The sequence below is a fragment of the Cupressus sempervirens genome, chromosome 1 (assembly GCF_028749045.1).
Source record: "Cupressus sempervirens isolate cs-2001-9-10 chromosome 1, ASM2874904v1, whole genome shotgun sequence".
In the NCBI taxonomy this organism is placed as follows: domain Eukaryota; kingdom Viridiplantae; phylum Streptophyta; class Pinopsida; order Cupressales; family Cupressaceae; genus Cupressus; species Cupressus sempervirens.
In genome coordinates, this window is record NC_143118.1 from 198,107,835 (window position 1) to 198,126,094 (window position 18,260).

Here is an 18,260-nt window from a genome sequence, read left to right on the forward strand (position 1 = left end):
TGTAGGTATTCCTCCCACTTGACCTGATGGTCCATCATGTACATACACAACATGTCCTCCAAAATCTGATTCACTCACTTGGTCTATCTGTCAGTCTGAGGATGGTACACTATACTAAAATTGAGCCTAGTGCCCAATGCCAACTACAACTCTCTCCAAAAAGAAGAGGTGAACAATGAGTCCCTATCAAAGATGATCTTACGGGGAATGCCATGAAGTCTAACAATATCCTATAAAAACACCTACGCTATGTTCTATGCTGTATATGTAGTACACACAAGAGAGAAGTGGGCAACCTTGGTCAACATGTCAACTATCACCAAAATAGCATCATGGTGATGAGACGACAAGGGGAGACCAACAATAAAGTCCATAGATATAACATCCCACTTCCACTCTGCAATCTTGAGAGGCTGAAGGAACCCACCGGGATGCCGATGCTCTGCCTTCACCCTCTAACACTCAAGGCATCTCACAACTATGTTAGCAATCTGCACTCTCATGCCTGGCCAGTGATATAACTGTCTCAAATGTGCATGTAACTTCTTAACATAGGGGTGCGCTACATAAGGTGCTTTGTGAGCCTCAAGTATAATGAACTCAGGCAATCCCCTAGTGAGGGGTACATGCATACGTCCTCTATGGTGCAAAAGTCTGTCAAAATCTAAGGAATAGTCTGAATACTTCCCTTCTAAGGGGCTCTAAGAATGCACCACCTAACTAACCTTTGAATAAAGCTCATCCGCTGACAAGTGCTGAAGAATCCTTTCCCTCAAATCAGTAGAAGTAGTCATAGATGATAACTCATGGTGCCTTCTACTTAAGGCATCTGCAACTAAATTCTCCTTCCCCTTAATGTAATGAACATCAAAATCATACTCACAAAGGAACTCCATCCACCTTCTCTGCCTAGCATTAAGGTTTGGCTATGTGAATATGTACTGTAAGCTCTGGTGGTTGGAATGAAGCTCAAATCTATGACTCAGTAGAAAGTGTCACCACCTCACCAAGGCATGAAATATTGCCACAAGCTCTAGGTCATGAGTAGGGTAGTTGAGTTCATGAGTCTTCAACTTCCTAGACTCAAAGGAAATGGGTCAAACATCCAGCATAAGGACTACACCCATACCTTCCAAAGATGCATCAGTGCACACCACGAAGTCCACAAATGGGTCTGGTATTGCAAGAATCGGTGCACTCGTGAGGGCTCTCTTGAGCTCTTGAAAATATCTATCACACTTCTCTGTCCACTCATACTTCTTTCCCTTCCTCTGAAGGGATGTGATGGGATGTGCCAATCTAGAGAATTTTGCAATGAAGCATCGATAATACCCTGCTAGACCCATAAAGCTCCTCACCTTAGTGACACTGGTGGGTGCCAGCCAATCCATGATGGCCCTAATCTTTGATGGGTCCACTAAGACACCATCGCCTGATATGACATGACCCAAATATTGTATCTTAGGTCTAAAGAATGCACACTTCAACAAGCTGCCAAGCAACTGGTTCTCCCTCAACTTCTGCAGTACCTGTCTCAAGTGCTCTTCGTGCTCCTTCTCATCATGAGAATATATCAAGATGTAATCCAAGAAAACAACCACAAACTTATCCAAAAAGGTGTGAAATAATCCATTCATGAGGCTCATGAATACAGCTGGAGCATTCATGAGGCCAAATGGTACCACGGTGAACTCATAGTGACCATACCTAGTACGAAATGTAGTCTTAGGAATATCACTATCCACAATCCTCAACTGATGATAACCTAACTTGAGATCAATCTTCAAAAATACTCGAGCACCCTGCAACTAGTCGAAGAGGTCATCAATCCTAGGAAGATGGTATCGATTCTTAATGGTTACTTTGTTCAATTGTCGATAGTCAATACACAACCTAAGTGATCCGTGCTTCTTCTTAACGAAGATCACTGGTGTGCCCCAAGGTGACACGCTAGGTTGAATATGCCCCTTCTCTAAGAGTTCCTCCAACTGAATCTTAAGTTCACTAAGCTCATGAGTAGTCATCCTATATGGTGCTCTCGATACTGGCTCTGCTCCCGGCACAAGATCAATATGAAAATCCACTGCTCTAGGTGGAGGCCTACCAGGGAACTCTAAAGGAAAAACATCTGCAAACTCCTACAAAATAGGAAAATCATCAAGGGATAGCTCCCCCTCTGGATCTTCCTCCCTTTCATTGATGGTGATAGTGAACAACTGACATCCCTTTCGCATGCACCATCTAAGCTACATAGCAAAAATCATACGAAGAGATATGGGTCTCTTAACCTCAAGGATCACTCTAGAGATACCATACTCATCCACACATTCCACCCTCTTTTGTCAACAATCCATCTTGGTGCTATGGGCATACAACCAATCCATGCCAAGAACAACATCATAAGAACCTAGAGGGGTAATACGTAGATCAGACATCGTGGACATGTCTCCAATCTGAATCGAGCAACTATGCACCATGGATCTAACTGACACTCTGGCTCCTGAGGCTAACTCTACCTCCTAGCTGACATCCTGACTAACTGCCACTAGCCTACAATGCTTGACAATGAAAGGAGATATAAAAGAATTAGTAGCTCCTGAATCAAATAAAATAGTAACCATGCTACCTTGTATACTACCTGTAGCCTCAATAACTGTTGCCTGATGCTCAGCCTAGCAGTTGTCAACTGCTGCAAAAATTCTGTGGGATCTGCCTACGTTGCCAAGTGTCAACTCTAAAAATGCCACTCTCTGACCACTAGAGGACTATCCCTGAGAAAACTCTCTAGTAATATGCCCCATGCCACCACAAGTGTAACATGGTCCTCATGTATAGGATCAGGCACCCTGTGATCCAGACTGCTGTGGGCCTCTTGACCTACTAGATCCACTGAATCCACCCCTAGAAGACTGCTAAGTCTTTGCTGGCTATGACTATGGGGCCTGTACTTTCTAATCTTGCCTCAGACCCTATGAATGCCACTGCTTGGGCTTGGATCCCTGATAACCCTGTGAAGGTTTCTGCTACTGCTGCTGTTGCTAAGGTTTCTACTGCTGAGACCATTGGCCCTTAGAGGACCCTGCTGTGTAGTTTTGATTCCCCTTCCAAGGGGGTTTCTATTGGGTAGAGTTTCAATTTTGAGATCGATCTCGTGACTTCTGTCTACCTCGAGTGTCCTCTGTAACTAGTGCCATCTCAACAACCTATCTGAAGGTGGTAGGAAAGGCTATACGAACTGGACCTTGAAGTGAAAAATTTAAGCCCGTGATAAATCAATGCACTCGCAGTTTCTCATCCTTCATGTACTCGACATAAGGAAGGAGCTCAAGAAACCTGCTCTCATACTAAGCCTTGGTAAGACCCCTCTGATGTAGTGAATGAAATTCCTCTATCTGGTTCTGCCTAAAGTGCTCAGACAAGTACCTCTCCCTGAACCTCTCTAGGAATGACTCCCAGGTGAGGGTATTCATGCTCACTCCTCTAATGGTCTCCTCTTGATGCCACCAATTGGAGGCATCTCCTCTCAACTGATGAACTACTAGTCATGACTTTAGATTACTCTCATATGAATGTAATCCAAAGCACCACTATAGGCTTTGTAACCATGCCTCTGCTATTGTCCCCTCAGTGGAACCAGTAAATAATGGTGGCTCGAGTCAAATCAATTCCCTGATATCATCTCCTATATGTCTAGGAGGTCTGTCAAGTGGGGGTCCTCTCTAGTGTATTGACTCTTCCTCGTGCTCACCCTGTCCCTCCAACTGTCTTGGCGGGGGACTCCTAATCCTCTCTCTGACTCTGGGCCCACCTCCTTTGGGTCCCTCTGCTTCCACAACTGGAATCTGCTGACTTGACTGAACTAATGGTACTAATCTTTGCTGAACTACATCGATCAAAGTCTAAAGTGCATCTATAATGTCCTGTTTTGGGTTTGGTGGTGGTGGAGGTGGAGGTCCATCCTCCTGTCTTGCTCTACCACCTCTCACCCTATGACCTCTACCTCGTTGGTTGCTCCGTGTAACAAGAGGCATCCTACACAATTAAGTTTTTTTTTTTTTGTTAAGTTTAGAAGCATAATAATTTTAGGTTCCTAGTGTTGAAACACTGGCGCTCTGATACCAAAATGTCATGCCCAGAAAAACTAAGGCAAAACACACTCGCAATTTCTTTTTTTTAAAAGTTAAAACTTAAACTACTATAAGCTTGATATGCTTGTGTTCATAGTTAAGGTGTAGGTTCTCTACACGATGTCTAAGATAAAATCTTCGCACATGAATTAATTATTAATTTAACTTTCATCATAATTTAACCTAAGCTAATTAATTAAACCTTTACTATCCACTAATTTGGTCCTAAATTTATTAGAAATAAAACACTTCCAAAGGTAAAACAATATAATTAATATAATCATGATTGGATCAAAAAATAACCAAGCCTTCATAACTTTACCAATCTTAACATCTTAATTGACAATTAACTCCACATACTTATTCAATCTAATTAATTAGTTTAATGTTCACTATTAAAGTTGGTGTCTATAATAATTCAATGAATCTATATTTTAATTTGAACTTTATTTGAATTTTTGAGACTTAAGTCCACATTAAAATCAATCTATAGAGCTCATAATAAGATAAAACTAATTAATGAATCATTAAAAATTGTATTAAATTACAATATTCAATTTACGTAAAGACTCTCTAAATAGAACTAATCTAATATTCAATCACCTAACCACTATCTAATATCAACACCATTACCAACCTAAACGAATTATAACCTTACTTCCTAAAGCTAAGAACTATAATCTAAATATAGGTTTCAAGGTAATCCTTAATTCAAGATATAACAATCTAAACTTTATCAACAAAGTAAGCTATCTTAGCTCAAATCACAACCATCTAAAACTAACATACTAACTATAAGAAACTTTATTAATTTAAGCTAACATTACATCAATTAACGTAAATCTAAACTTAATTAAATTTAAGCTACTTAACTCTAAACAATTAACAAAACTTAAACAAATCAACCATTACTAAAAACAAAAGACTTAAATTTAAAGCATAAAAAAAATGATAATCAATATTCAAACTTAAATTTAAAACTAACATAATTACTAAATAAATTTAATAATCTAATCTACAAATTTCATAAACTAACTATCAATAAATAAATAATACCTATACTAACCTAGACATAATATCCTAACTTTTAACTTAAAACACAACTACCTAAAAAATAACATACTAACTATATTCTATAAACTAAACCTCCTAACTTCCCCCACCCTACAACTAACCTAAGCCAAGTGGCCAGACCTAGGTGTGGGTCACTCCCCAAGGCGGTGCGCTATCCCATGTTTGTGTAGTGCAAATGTGGTCCCCCGCCTCCCTCTCCTCATTGCATGACTTTTCAACAAGGAGGATGAGCGCTAGGTAAGAGGATAGAGGAGACCGTTTAAATTTTTTTTTTTTTTTCAATAATTAAACTTCCTTTGCCCCCCTCCCTCCTTGGTGACATGACACATCATAATGTGAGGTGTACCCTTACTGGCAGGTGGGTGGAAAGTCCACGCCTGGCCATGAGAAGGGGAAATAAGTAAGGTGTGAAATTAATTTTTTTGATTAATTTAGTGAATAGGTATAATGATCTAGGTAAGTACTTTGGATCCTTAGCTCTAGGAGTTAATGCAAAAGTTTTATAGGTGAAATATGTCAAATAAGATATGCATTGAAATGTTATAGTTTTAAATGCATTTCATTTATACTCCTTTTTTTAAAAAGGTTTAATAATGATTTATTTATTTTTGTTGAAAATTTCAAAGAATAACTCAGAGAATATTCTCTGTAACTTGGGGGGAAGAATTAAATTTTGCTCCATACATTTTCCAGAGAGGTCTTCTAAGCCTGGAGATGCAAATTTTTTTTTGAATTCCATTCTTAAGCGTTGATCTCTAATAATTTCTTTTTGTGATAACCTAAGAATGGTATCTATCTATTGAAAACCTTTATTCCCTTATTCAACCTTACTATTATAATGATGTGTATGAAATTATTCTTTTCTCCTATAATTCAGTCCGCAACAATCAACATGTAACAAGGTGAATGTTCCATTTATCCAGAATTCAAGGTAATGCATAGTTCTTAGCCCAATTGACTTTTGGCAATTATGAAACTTAACAAGGAGAAAGATAACTTGGATCACAATGTAAGATTTCTACTTCATCTAAATACTTAAACCATATAATTGAAAACTTCATCATATCAAATTTCATTTCATTAACATAATTGGAAAAACTTGGAACTTTATAATTAAATGACATTATCCATCAATCTATTTTCTCACAACATAAGCAAAATTTGAAATCACGTAAGATCAATACAAGGAGGTATTCATGATCATTTTCTTTCTCTATTATTCATCCTAGTTCAAGGCTCCATCGGGAAAGAACCAGTAAGAAAACTCGATGTCTTTGCCACTACATCAAATTCAATTACAACTTACATAATATTACAATTCATTGAGTTTTATTCAAGGCTTGCACAAGAGAACTTTTATCAAATGTCTTCATTGCATCAAGGAAAAATATGGAAGAGACAAGAACCAACATAGAGATAAACAACACAAGGAGATAAGAAAATTAAACATGCATTCCCACCCGGTTGTACAATAGGTCCAACAATGAACCAATATAGGGTAAAGGTGGATTTTCTCAATAGGAGAAGTCAATCACCATACCATCACATAATCCTTTCAGGGCTAAAACTTCAAGAACTTCCATCCTTTCACAAGGCCCTTTTGAGGCTATATCTACAAGGATTTTCATTCTTTTCCACATTCAAGAATTTTCAATAACAACAAGGTATGGGATGACAAGTAGGGGCCCATACACCCTACCATTTCTCCCTCCTCTCACCATGAGAGGAGACTCTACACTATTGAGGTCCAACTAAGGCCCTTTCCCCAAGCATGGCCACTTCTTCTCTATCCAAGGGTGAGTGTTTCCAAAAAAATCCCCATGAAAACCTCTCAAAAACAATAAAAAAATCAAGAAGGCATATGAATAACATCAAAAGAAAACAAGATAAAATCCATCCCAAATCCACCCTCAACACAAGCAAGAAATGCATAACTACTCAATGTCTCCAACATGATTCAAGCAAGATTCAAAACATGAACACACATAAAGAACCATTCATGGAGTGAAGAACTCCTACCTTCATAAAAGAGTTATGGAAATGGTGGTTTGAGAAGAGCTTCCCTTTCTTCCTTCAATCTTCAAGACTTCCTCCAAAACTAGAGGATTGGGTGACAAAAACAAAAATCCTCCCAAAATGCCTCTAAGTATGGTCCTTAACTCCACTAGGCTACAAGTAACCTAGGAGGCTAAAGGGTTGGAAAGTACCCCCACCCATACCCTTACCCATAGGGGTACTTAAATTTAATGTTTCTAAGCCTTTAAAGACTTATTAGGAACAATTAAAAGTTAAGAGAATAGTAAGAACAAATTACAACCTTTAAAGAATTACAATATAAGGTTAGCACAAAATTAACAAGTAATTTAGCTCTGCTTTTCCATTGAGTTGTCTTGGCTAATTTTCCTGCACACTCATTGCACACATCCGTAGGTCCAAAAACTAAATGCATAATGTGAATTACACATTAGAGGAATTATATAAATTAAAGCATCCATTTCTTAATAAATATTTTTTTATCTAATTCTACTCATATTTCTAACCTTTCGACTTGCATAACCAAATGTGTTAGTGTTGCAAACATTTTCTTCATTGTTATACATATTTATAAGCATTAAATGAAAAAATCAAATAACTGAAATAAGCATCACGCATCGTAAAATAGCTTAACAATGTTCAATGTATCCAATAATGTTCTGACATATCAAAGCATGAGTATCAAAATAATAATGTATCCTTGGTGCTAGGATGGGTCGGGGTGAGGCCTCACACATTGATAGTGGGTGTTCACATAACATGACTGGAGGTAAAAGTAAGTTCATTACCCTAAATTATTATGATGGAAATAGTGTAAGGTTTGGTAATGATGCACCCTATTCAATAAAATGAAAAAGGTTCTATCAAACTCACAAAAAAGATTTAAAAGTTTCTATCAAAGTCATAGAAAATATTTTATGTGACAATGCTTATTATGTTGAAGGACTGAACTATAATTTTTAAAGAGTGTCGCAACTGAATAGTTTGGGTTGCAAGGTTGAGTTTGAGAACAAGATTGCTAAGATATATGATATTGATGGAAAACTAATGGGAAAAGGTTATCAAAATAGAGGTAATATATTCTACCTTGATATGGATGATGCTACTTGTCTTGTTGTAGAATTTGATCATGTGTGGTTATGGCACAAGAGGTTATATCATGTTAATTTTGATAACTTAGTATTGGTAACATGAGAAGAGTCAAAGGTTTGCCTAAGATGAAGAAACCTAACAATATAATTTGATATGTAAAGATAAAAAGGTGATAATTAAATTATGTTATTTGTTGATGATTATTCTAGGATGATTATGGTTATTTTCTCTAAAATAGAAATATGATGCTTTCCAAATGTTTAAGTGGTACTTAGCAAGAGTTGAGAAGGAAACATGTAAAAGTCTAAAATGTTTGAGATCTGATAGTGGAGGAGAATTTACATCAAATGAGTTTGAGATGTTTTGTAATGACAAAGGAATCAAAAGATAGACATCTACCCTTAGAACTCCTCCAAAAAATAGAATTGCTGAAAGGAGGAATAGATCTATAATGGATTGTGCTAGGAAACTCATGATGGAGAAGAATGTTGCTTTGAAATATTAGAGAGAGGATGTAAATACATCTATCTATACCTTGAACTGTTTATAAGTCAAGAAAGGTACCCATTCAATACCTTTTAAACTATGGTATGGATACTCACCCAATGTAAAATAATTTAAGGTATTTGGTAACAAGTGTTATATTCTCAAAGATTTTAGGAATGGTAAACTAGATGCTTTCCTTGGCTATTCTAAAAGAAGTAAAGCTTATAAGTATTTAAATACTAACACTAACAAAGTTGTGGAAAGTGCAAATGTGAAATTTGATGAATATGTAGAAGTACATGAGGATGAACCTATAAAGGAACCAAAGGAATACAAATTATTCATATACTTTTATGAAGGTATGCCTAATGATGAAGATGTTGTAGATCAAGTTGCAAATCAATAGCAAGTTTTAGTGACTACTGGGTCACATACAATGAATGTTGAGTTGCATTTAGGAACCAAGCTACAATTAGGTGTCGAGTTATAGAATAGAGTTAAGGCACATTATGATTTTGAGATTTGAGACTTACTACATTGTTTTTTTGTTTAAACATGGATTTGTACGAATGTTGCTATGTGGTATTTTACCTTATGATGATGATTTTTGGGAGCTACAATTGGAACAATTGGTTTTTTTCATTGATGTCAAATCTACTGATAAGACATGTTTCTATCTAATCAAAATGTCATATCTATTTGATTGGTGAGAAGGATTTGAGAATTTTCTCATAGCAATAACACCTAGAGGAAAGGTCAAGTTATGAAAATGGAGCTATAATTGACATTTGATTAGCTAGACTTTGATAAGACAAAGTGATTATTTATATCATATTGATGATTAAGTATTTATAGTACAAGTCAACATATTTCATTCATCCAAAGCTTGACTGAGCAATAGAGTGAAAGCATAAGAAATGTTGAGTGATGTTAGTGTCAACCAAGCCATAGTAAGTGTTGTGCACATCTAGTGTTGACCAAACATCAATATTGATGGAGAAAGCTAGTTGATGCCGAGCCACGAGTTCTATAGTGATTAAGTAATTTAGTGATGAATGAGTGTTAGAACTTAGTAATGGCCAAGTGACAGTATTTTGAATGAGTATGAAGAATCATGATTTCTAGCTGACTCAGTTGATTTCTTAGGATATAGAAAGTGTGTTGAAGATAATATTGATGAGTTGGATCATTTAATTCAAGCAGAGGATTAGGAATAATACCTATTATTTAATTAGATGGATGAGAAGTTTCTAGAAACAAAGGAAAATTGATAGATACAATAAACTTGGTGAATTAGATTGTAAATCGTAAGATCTAGATGTTGGAAACTTACAATTGTTGTTTTTTCATTGATGTCAAATCTATGGATTGGAAATATTTGTACCTAATATAAATGCCATATCTATTTGATTAATGAAGAGTATTTGTGAAGTTACTCATAACTATAATACCTAGAGGAAAGGTTGAAGTTATGAAAAGAAAGTTACAATGGAGATTTGATTAAGATAGAATTTGATAAAGAAAAGTAATTATTTATGTCAAGAAGGCTAGGATAAGCCAAGAAAAAGATAAAAAATACTAAGGAGTGTCGAGTAATGCTAGTGTCAACTAGGTTATTGTTAGTATCGAGAAAATCTAGTGTTGACCGAGCATTAGCATCGATCAAGAAAGTTAGTTGATGCTGAGAAAGAAGATTTATAGAGATCAAGTATCAAAATTTAGAGATTTCTAAGTGATAATAAGTGAACATAATTCAAAGAAATTGTAAGATCAAGCTGACTCAATTGATTTCTTGGGAGATGTAAAAATTGTTGAGAATAAGATTGATGAGTTGGATCATTAAATTCAAAGAGGTCATTAGGTAAAGACATAATAGATGGATTCCAACCATGTCTAGTCAAGCCAAGCTAATCCCAACCAGTGTGTGTATGAGCAAGTTTGTATGTGAAGAGAGACATACACATCAAGGTTGATTAGAATCACACAAGTATGTGACTACAAAGCTAAAGGAGAAAGCTTGCAGATATGATGTTGTTGTTGATAAGGAAATTAGAGTAGAAGGATTAAGGGTTGATGAGAAGAGTGAACTGAATTCTTGAAGGGTGACAAAGAAGATTAAGATCATAGATGATAGTGAAAGGCTTGTTAGTGCAAAAACATAAGGACCGAACATAGATCTAAACCAACAAAAGTGAGTTGTAATCACATAGAGCAAACCTACTATTTTATTTCTTAGCATTGTAAATAATTTTTATTGAAATCCTTTTAACAAAGGTTGAGCTAATAGTCATTTGAAGACTTAATAGTCTATGTAAATCCTTTAACTAGGTGACATTCTAATTGGAATGATCAAAGTCCTCTTACAAGGACACTCCTTATAGGGTGATTAAATCCTCTAACCAAGTCACATTTAACAATGTGTATTGTAACCTTTAACATGTTGGATCCTAAATTGGGTTTCCACATTAAATCCTAGTGTCAAACTATGATGAATGTTTACATTTGATAATATTTTTATTATGCAATACAAGTTATTTTTATGATAGTTTTATAGTAGTGATTGAGCAACAATAGGATAAGAAAATCAATGAAGTGATTATTGTTTAATCATTCAAGTGGTACATATAGACCTTGAGTAACTGATTCACCCCCCCTCTCAATTATTCTAAACATTTATAACAACTGGTATTAGAGCTCAGTCCTTATAGAGAAAATTTTGAAGGTATTTAAAGCCAAAGATCATGAAAAAAAAGAGATATGTGCTGAAGTTGAACAAGGACAACTTTTTTACATGACAGACCCTGATGCAGTTGCACATATCTAGTATTAGTGATGCTGCTATTAAGTTTTTGGAAAATTAATATGTAGAAGTAACAACTACTCCTCTAACTACTAATGAGCTAAGATAGAAGTTAGACCATAACCAAGCAATGTGGAGTTTTCCTTAGCCCTAAGCTATGCCAAGTTTGATGACCTAAAATATTGTAATACTAAAAAGAAGATGTGGGAAAAATTGAAGACCATATATGAAGGTGATGGCAATGTTTTAAGAGCCAAATCAGAAAGCCTGAGAGGAAAATTGATGACATGAGAATGATGGAAGGTGAGAACATAGTACAATATTGCACAAGAGTTAAAGAGGATGCTAATGCTATTCAAGGTGAAAATAGAGAAATCAAAGATGAAACAATGATAAGTAAGGTATTGAGGACTCTACTCCCTATCTATGCCATTAGAGTCTCTATAATACAAGAATTGAGATGCACACAAAATAACAACTTGATCTTAAAAGGTGTTATTGGTAGACTCACTACTTTTGGGATGTCCAATTTTGGTAACTACACAATACTGAGCTATTGTTTTGCATGATGCTTAATAACAGGAATCCTTTCAAACTCCTCTCTTGAAAAGCTGATCTAAGATCAACTCCAAGGTTTCGGGTGATCTTGCAACCTACTAGAATCCACTCAGTTGAAGATAAATATATTTGTTCATAGGGAGGCCTTTGATGTTTTGACCAATTTAGATAAGGTTTTGAATCTTCTTGCCATCTCAAAAGAAAAAGTCACAAAAAAAAAAAATATTTTTGTATTTTTCTATTTTTTAATGAATGCAATCTAATAATGCAACTATATGAATTCCTAATTTAACCAAGTTTTTGTAAAAGCAAATAATAGAGATAGGGTAATAAGAAGTTTAAGAAAATAACTTGAAAAGTAAATTCCTAATAGACATAAGAAAAAAAAAACATGTTTGCAAGTTAATCCTTTGAAAAGATAGGTAGGTAATGAATAATAGGAGCAACACTTCCTTAATTCCACTAATGCAAACATCAATGGGAATTCAACAATCATAAGATCTTTCACTTTTTATCAGATCGCAAGGCCACAAAAGGTGTGCTCATGCAAGACAAAAAGTTATGCAAAAACAATATGATGATCCCTTCTCCAACTAATTACATTAGTAGAATTTATAAAATCATAGCACACACCAAAATTAATATTGTACAATCAAAATAATGCAATAAAACTATTGGCTCAATTACATTCTATGAACAAACATTCACAAAATATAACACACTTAGGCAATAATTACTACACTCCAAATGCAAGCACCAATAGCATATATTATTGCATCAAAGTAATGGCCTAGAATACATATTATATTCCTAAATTTATAAGAAATTATTTCCTCAATTTGCATTGAGAGTGAGAGATCTCTTTATGCAAACATATGCTTCTAAACTAATAAAACAAATCTATTTATGTACAAATTAACTCTCTAACTTGTGCTTAGTAGGACTCCATATATATTTATATCATTAAATGGATGCATGAGCCTTTACATGTCTTAAAAAAAATAAATCATGAAAAAATATGAAGAAAAAAGCCATTAGATGATGTAGGAGTGTTAGGAAGTGCTAAAAATAGAAGCTCCACGTCCACTAGATATTTGTAGGAGTTAAATTACCATCATAATACATTTTTGGTGCATGAAAAGATCTAAATTTAGAATTGAACATTAACTATTAGTGCACCTTAGAAGAAGAACACCTTGAAAGTAGTGCACCTAGCACACCTAGCACAACTGGGCACTTGGCACGCCCCAAAAGCTCGGAAGCTCAATTCACCAAAAAATTAAAGTTCTAAGTTTTAAAAATAGTTTCTAAGTTTTTATTTGATGAGACTTGGGAGAATTCTAGTGTACTTATTTTTCCCCTTTTTGATTATTTATACCCTCTTTATAGCCAAACACTTTCGAAAGAAGTGCACCTCGAAAGCTCAATTCACCAAAAAATCAAAGTTCTCAATTTTAAAAATGGTGTTTGGGTTTTACTCAAACGAGGTCTGTGAGAAATCCAGTACACTTATTTTTCCCCTTTTTGATGATTTATACCCTCTTTATAACCAAACACTTTTAGAAGAAGCACACCTCAGAAGCTTAAAAGCTTAATTCACTAAAAAATCAAAGTTCTCTACTTTGAAAATAGTTTTTGGGTTTTTCTTAGATGAGGTCTAGAATCATGTTTGTATACTTACTTTGATCCTTTTGATGATTTATCCTCTATAAATTGAGCCACTTTCATGAACTTGAACTCCTTCTACTTCTTCTACCTTCAATTCTAAGGCACATATGTTGAATCTTGTCATTAATAGTTGCATAAGATGAGGAACCTATTCTAGTTCATTTGTTTGACCTCTGTATCTTTGATCTTTTCTTCTCTCCAACTTTCCAATCCTTCTAGGTGAAAGTCTAGGTGATATTGATTATCTAGAATGATCAAATGTTTGAATCTTTTCCATATCTTTTTAACAAGATTTTCTAGGTCTTTTTAACTAGCTTTTTTGGAGGTCTTCTATTTAGAATTTCAATTTGAAACTTTCATCAGTCCCTAAAATTGGGTAGTCAAAGGCTCATTGTTTTAGGAACTGAAATTAAATTTTTAGTTCTTCTTTCCAATGGTGTAAATGGTTTTGGATTCTAACTCTAGGTCAAAAGTTATGACCTTGACAAGTTAAGGATGCATTTTTATCTGTACAAAGAAGAAAACATTAATTATCTCACATTATAAGACCCAAATGAGGACTACCTAGGACTCAAACTGACAAAATTGGGTCAACATTATTCAAAATAGATAATTTTCCCCCAATAAGCTAGTTTGCTTGTGCACTAAAAATCATACTTTAACACTCAAATTCTCTAGTTCTAACCTTTGGGTTTCTTAGTTAGAGGACTAGGGCTTGACCTAGACTCCAAGTGGAGTTCTTAAAATGACCTAGGCCCCAAACTAGGGGTCTAGAAAACAAAAAATTTACTAGGAGTTCCCCATTTTAAGGAGAAATGGGGTGTGTGTTATGAAAGCACAACACACATCTACTACCATTGAATCTACTTTCAAGTCACAACTTGTTCTTAGTAAGAAGAAAGGAAAACTTGTGAAGATTGAAAGTGATAGTTATGATGATGAGATTAATGAACTTGAAGCCCTCATTGTAAAAAGGTTTAGAAGAGAAAGAGGTAAATACAAAGGTAAATCACCTATCATTTTTTTCATGCAACAAAGTTGGTCATATTATTGCTAGATTCCCTAAAAAAGAAGATAAGGATGAAAGGAATGAAATAAATTACAAAGGAGGAAGAGACGAGAAAGACTACAGGAGAAGCAAGGATGAAAAGGTAAGAAATTTTTTTATATTTCTAAAGGAAAGACTGATAATGAATCTAAGAGTAATGATGATGAAGTTGTCTATGTTGCTATAAAGAAGATTAGAAAAACTACATTAATTTTTTATGTGAACAAAAGTGATAGATGGATAATTGATAGTGGATGTTCCAGAAATATGATTGGTGATAAAGATAAATTTGAAGATATAGGTCCATACAATGGTGGATGTGTTAAATTTGGTAATGATATCCCATGTTTTATAAAAAGTAAAGGCACTATTCATCTGATTGACAAGATAACATGTGACAATGTTTACTAGGTTGAAGGACTTAACTACAATTTGTTGAGTGTTTCTTAGCTGAACAAGACATGTTATCGAGTTGAATTTTACAATAGAAAGGCCAAAATACATGATGGTGATGGTAAGATAATTGGAATTGGTGAGAAGACAAGAGGTAACTTATTCTACCTAGACCTATGAAGTGAGACATGTATGTTTACGCTACAAGAAGATGTTTGGCTATGACACAAGAGATTATGTGATGTAAATTTTGACAATTCGATGAATATTAGAAAGATGAAGAAAGTAAGAGAATTTCCTAAGGTAAAGAAGCCTGATAATGCTATGTGTAAATAGTGCCAATTAGGAAAGATGACAAAGTCAAGTTTCAAGAGTAAAACATATACTGCTAGTGATATTTCAGAATTGGTTCATATTGACCTATGTCAACCCATTGGTGTTAAAAGATACTATGGAAATAATATTTCTTTCTACTTGTAGATGACTATTGTAGAATGATGACTATGATGTTCCTTAAATCTAAATCTGATGCTTTTCAATTATTCAAGTGGTATTTAGCTAGAGTTGAAAAAGAATTAGGGAAGAGTCTAAAGTGTTTGAGATCTAACAAAGGTGGTGAATTCATCTCACATTAGCTCAATATATTCTACAATGACAAAGGAATCAAAAGATAGATGTCAGCACTAAGGACCCTTCCTTAGAATGGGATGGTTGAAAGGAGAAATAGATCAATAATGGACTATGCAAGAACACAAATGATGGAGAAGAACATGTCACAAAAATATTGGAGAGAAGTAGTTAGTACTACTATCTATACCCTAAATGGAGTTCAAGTCAAGAAAGGTACAAATGCTACACCTTTTGAACTATAGTATGGATATGCTCCCAATGTTAAATATTTCAAATTTCTTGGTAATAGATGCTATATACAACAATAGGAATAGAAAAATTGATGCAAAAAGTGATGAAGGCATATTCCTAGGTTATTCCACTAAAATAAATTATTATAAGTGTTTGAATTCTAACACTAAAAAAGTTGTGGAAAGTGGAAATGTGAGAGTTGATGAGTTTGCAAAAAGAAGTGATACTTAATGTAATGAAGAACCTAGAGATAATAGTACATTAATATATGTGGATGATGATGCTCTCAACACTTAAAGTGAACATACTAGTCAAGGTGCAAGTTCCCATCAGAAATGAGATGATGGAATGAAAATGCAAATTTTCAAATAGAAGAGAGTGGGTGTTGAGAAATAGACTAAAGATGTCAAGTCATAGACAAGAATTGCTAACCATTTAATAGTGCATGTTGAGAATTTAGAACTTGAACCTGGACCTAAACAAAGAAGAGGAAATGAGCCTAAGATTATTTTTCAAGATGAACCTAAAGAAGAATCAAGAAGGAAACTACCTATGTTAGAAAAAATGTGAGAAGACATCATAAACCTGATCAAATCATCAGAGATGTTGAATCAAGTGTAATGACAAGAAGAAGAATCAAAGGTGATACATGCTTATTATATGAGTTTGAGACCAAGTCAATAAAGGATGTTTTAGACAATGAAGATTGGATACAAGAAATGGACATAGAAATTGACTAGATTAAGAAGAGCAATACTTGGAATTTAGTTCCAAGACCTAAAGACAAAAATGTTATTGAGACAAAGTGGGTTTTTAGGAAAAATCTCAATAAAAATGGTGAAGTAACAAGAAAGAAGGAAATATTGGTATGCAAGGGTTATGCACAAGAAGAAGGAGTTGATTATGGAAAAACTTTTTCTCCTATGGCCAGACTTGAACAAGTCAGAACTCTACTTGCATACTTAGCTTACAAGAATTTCAAGGTATATCAAATGGATGTCAAATATATATTTTTAAATGGTATACTTGAGGAAGAAGTATACATTGAATAGCTTGAAGAGTTTGTAGATCCAGAAAAAAGGAACATGGCATGCAAATTAAAAAAAAGCTCTTTATGGATTGAAGCAAGCCCCAAGAGCATGGTATGAAAGACTACATAACTACTTAGTGAAAAGAAATTTTGAAATGAAAAATGATAAAAACAACTTATATTTTAAGAATGGTAAGAACAATTGATGGAGGAGCATCCTATGAGTTCTTGAGTTTTTAGTGAGTCAACATTTAGCATTTAATTTGTGTATGGGTATTTAATTTGTGTTGCAACTGACTTGTGGCTTATGAAAATATTTAATGTGAGGGTTTATTTTAATTTGTAATGGGATATGAAAAACTATGGCTTAGTTGGGTATAAGTAGAGGTTTCTTGTGATCTTTTCAAACCTATGGTGTCTAACATAGGAGTATCCTATGCTTGTAGACAATCTTACAGGATGGTGTGGTTTAGCATTGGAGTTGGAGGACTTGGTAAAAGAATGAAGTGTGACTCTATTGATATTAAGTTGGTTTGGGTTGTTTCAATAACCAAGTGAATTGGTTAATGAAGATGTTTGGAAAAGCTTGGGTCACTTGATAGATACTAGGAACTTAGTTTACACTAGGAGCTCAACATTAGTGTTTCCCAAGTCAACTTAGTCAATGAAGGGGCTTAGTTTATTCTAAAGAGATCGACACATATTGGTGCTTGCTCAATGAAGGAATTCAATTAGGTCTAGTGGAATGCTGATACTCAACATGATTATCTTTGATACTCAGTTTGGTCTTGGTTCATGTGGTGCCTGAGTTGTCAATGAGGAAACTTTTGGCATTTAATTTGTGTTGCATCTGACTTGTGGTTTATGCAAATATTTAATGTAAGGGCTTATTTTAATTTGTAATTGTCTAGGCTAACTTGTGGATTAGTTGGGTATAAGTAGGGACATTCTATGGAGTCTTAAGTTAGATGGTAGATCATCTAGCTAGGAGAGGAGAACAAAGTATAGGAGTGAATTTTGGGAAGGGCTAGTAGCTGAGGCTTGCTAAACTAGGAGATTTCTTGGTGGGATTTTGAGCACAAGTTGGAT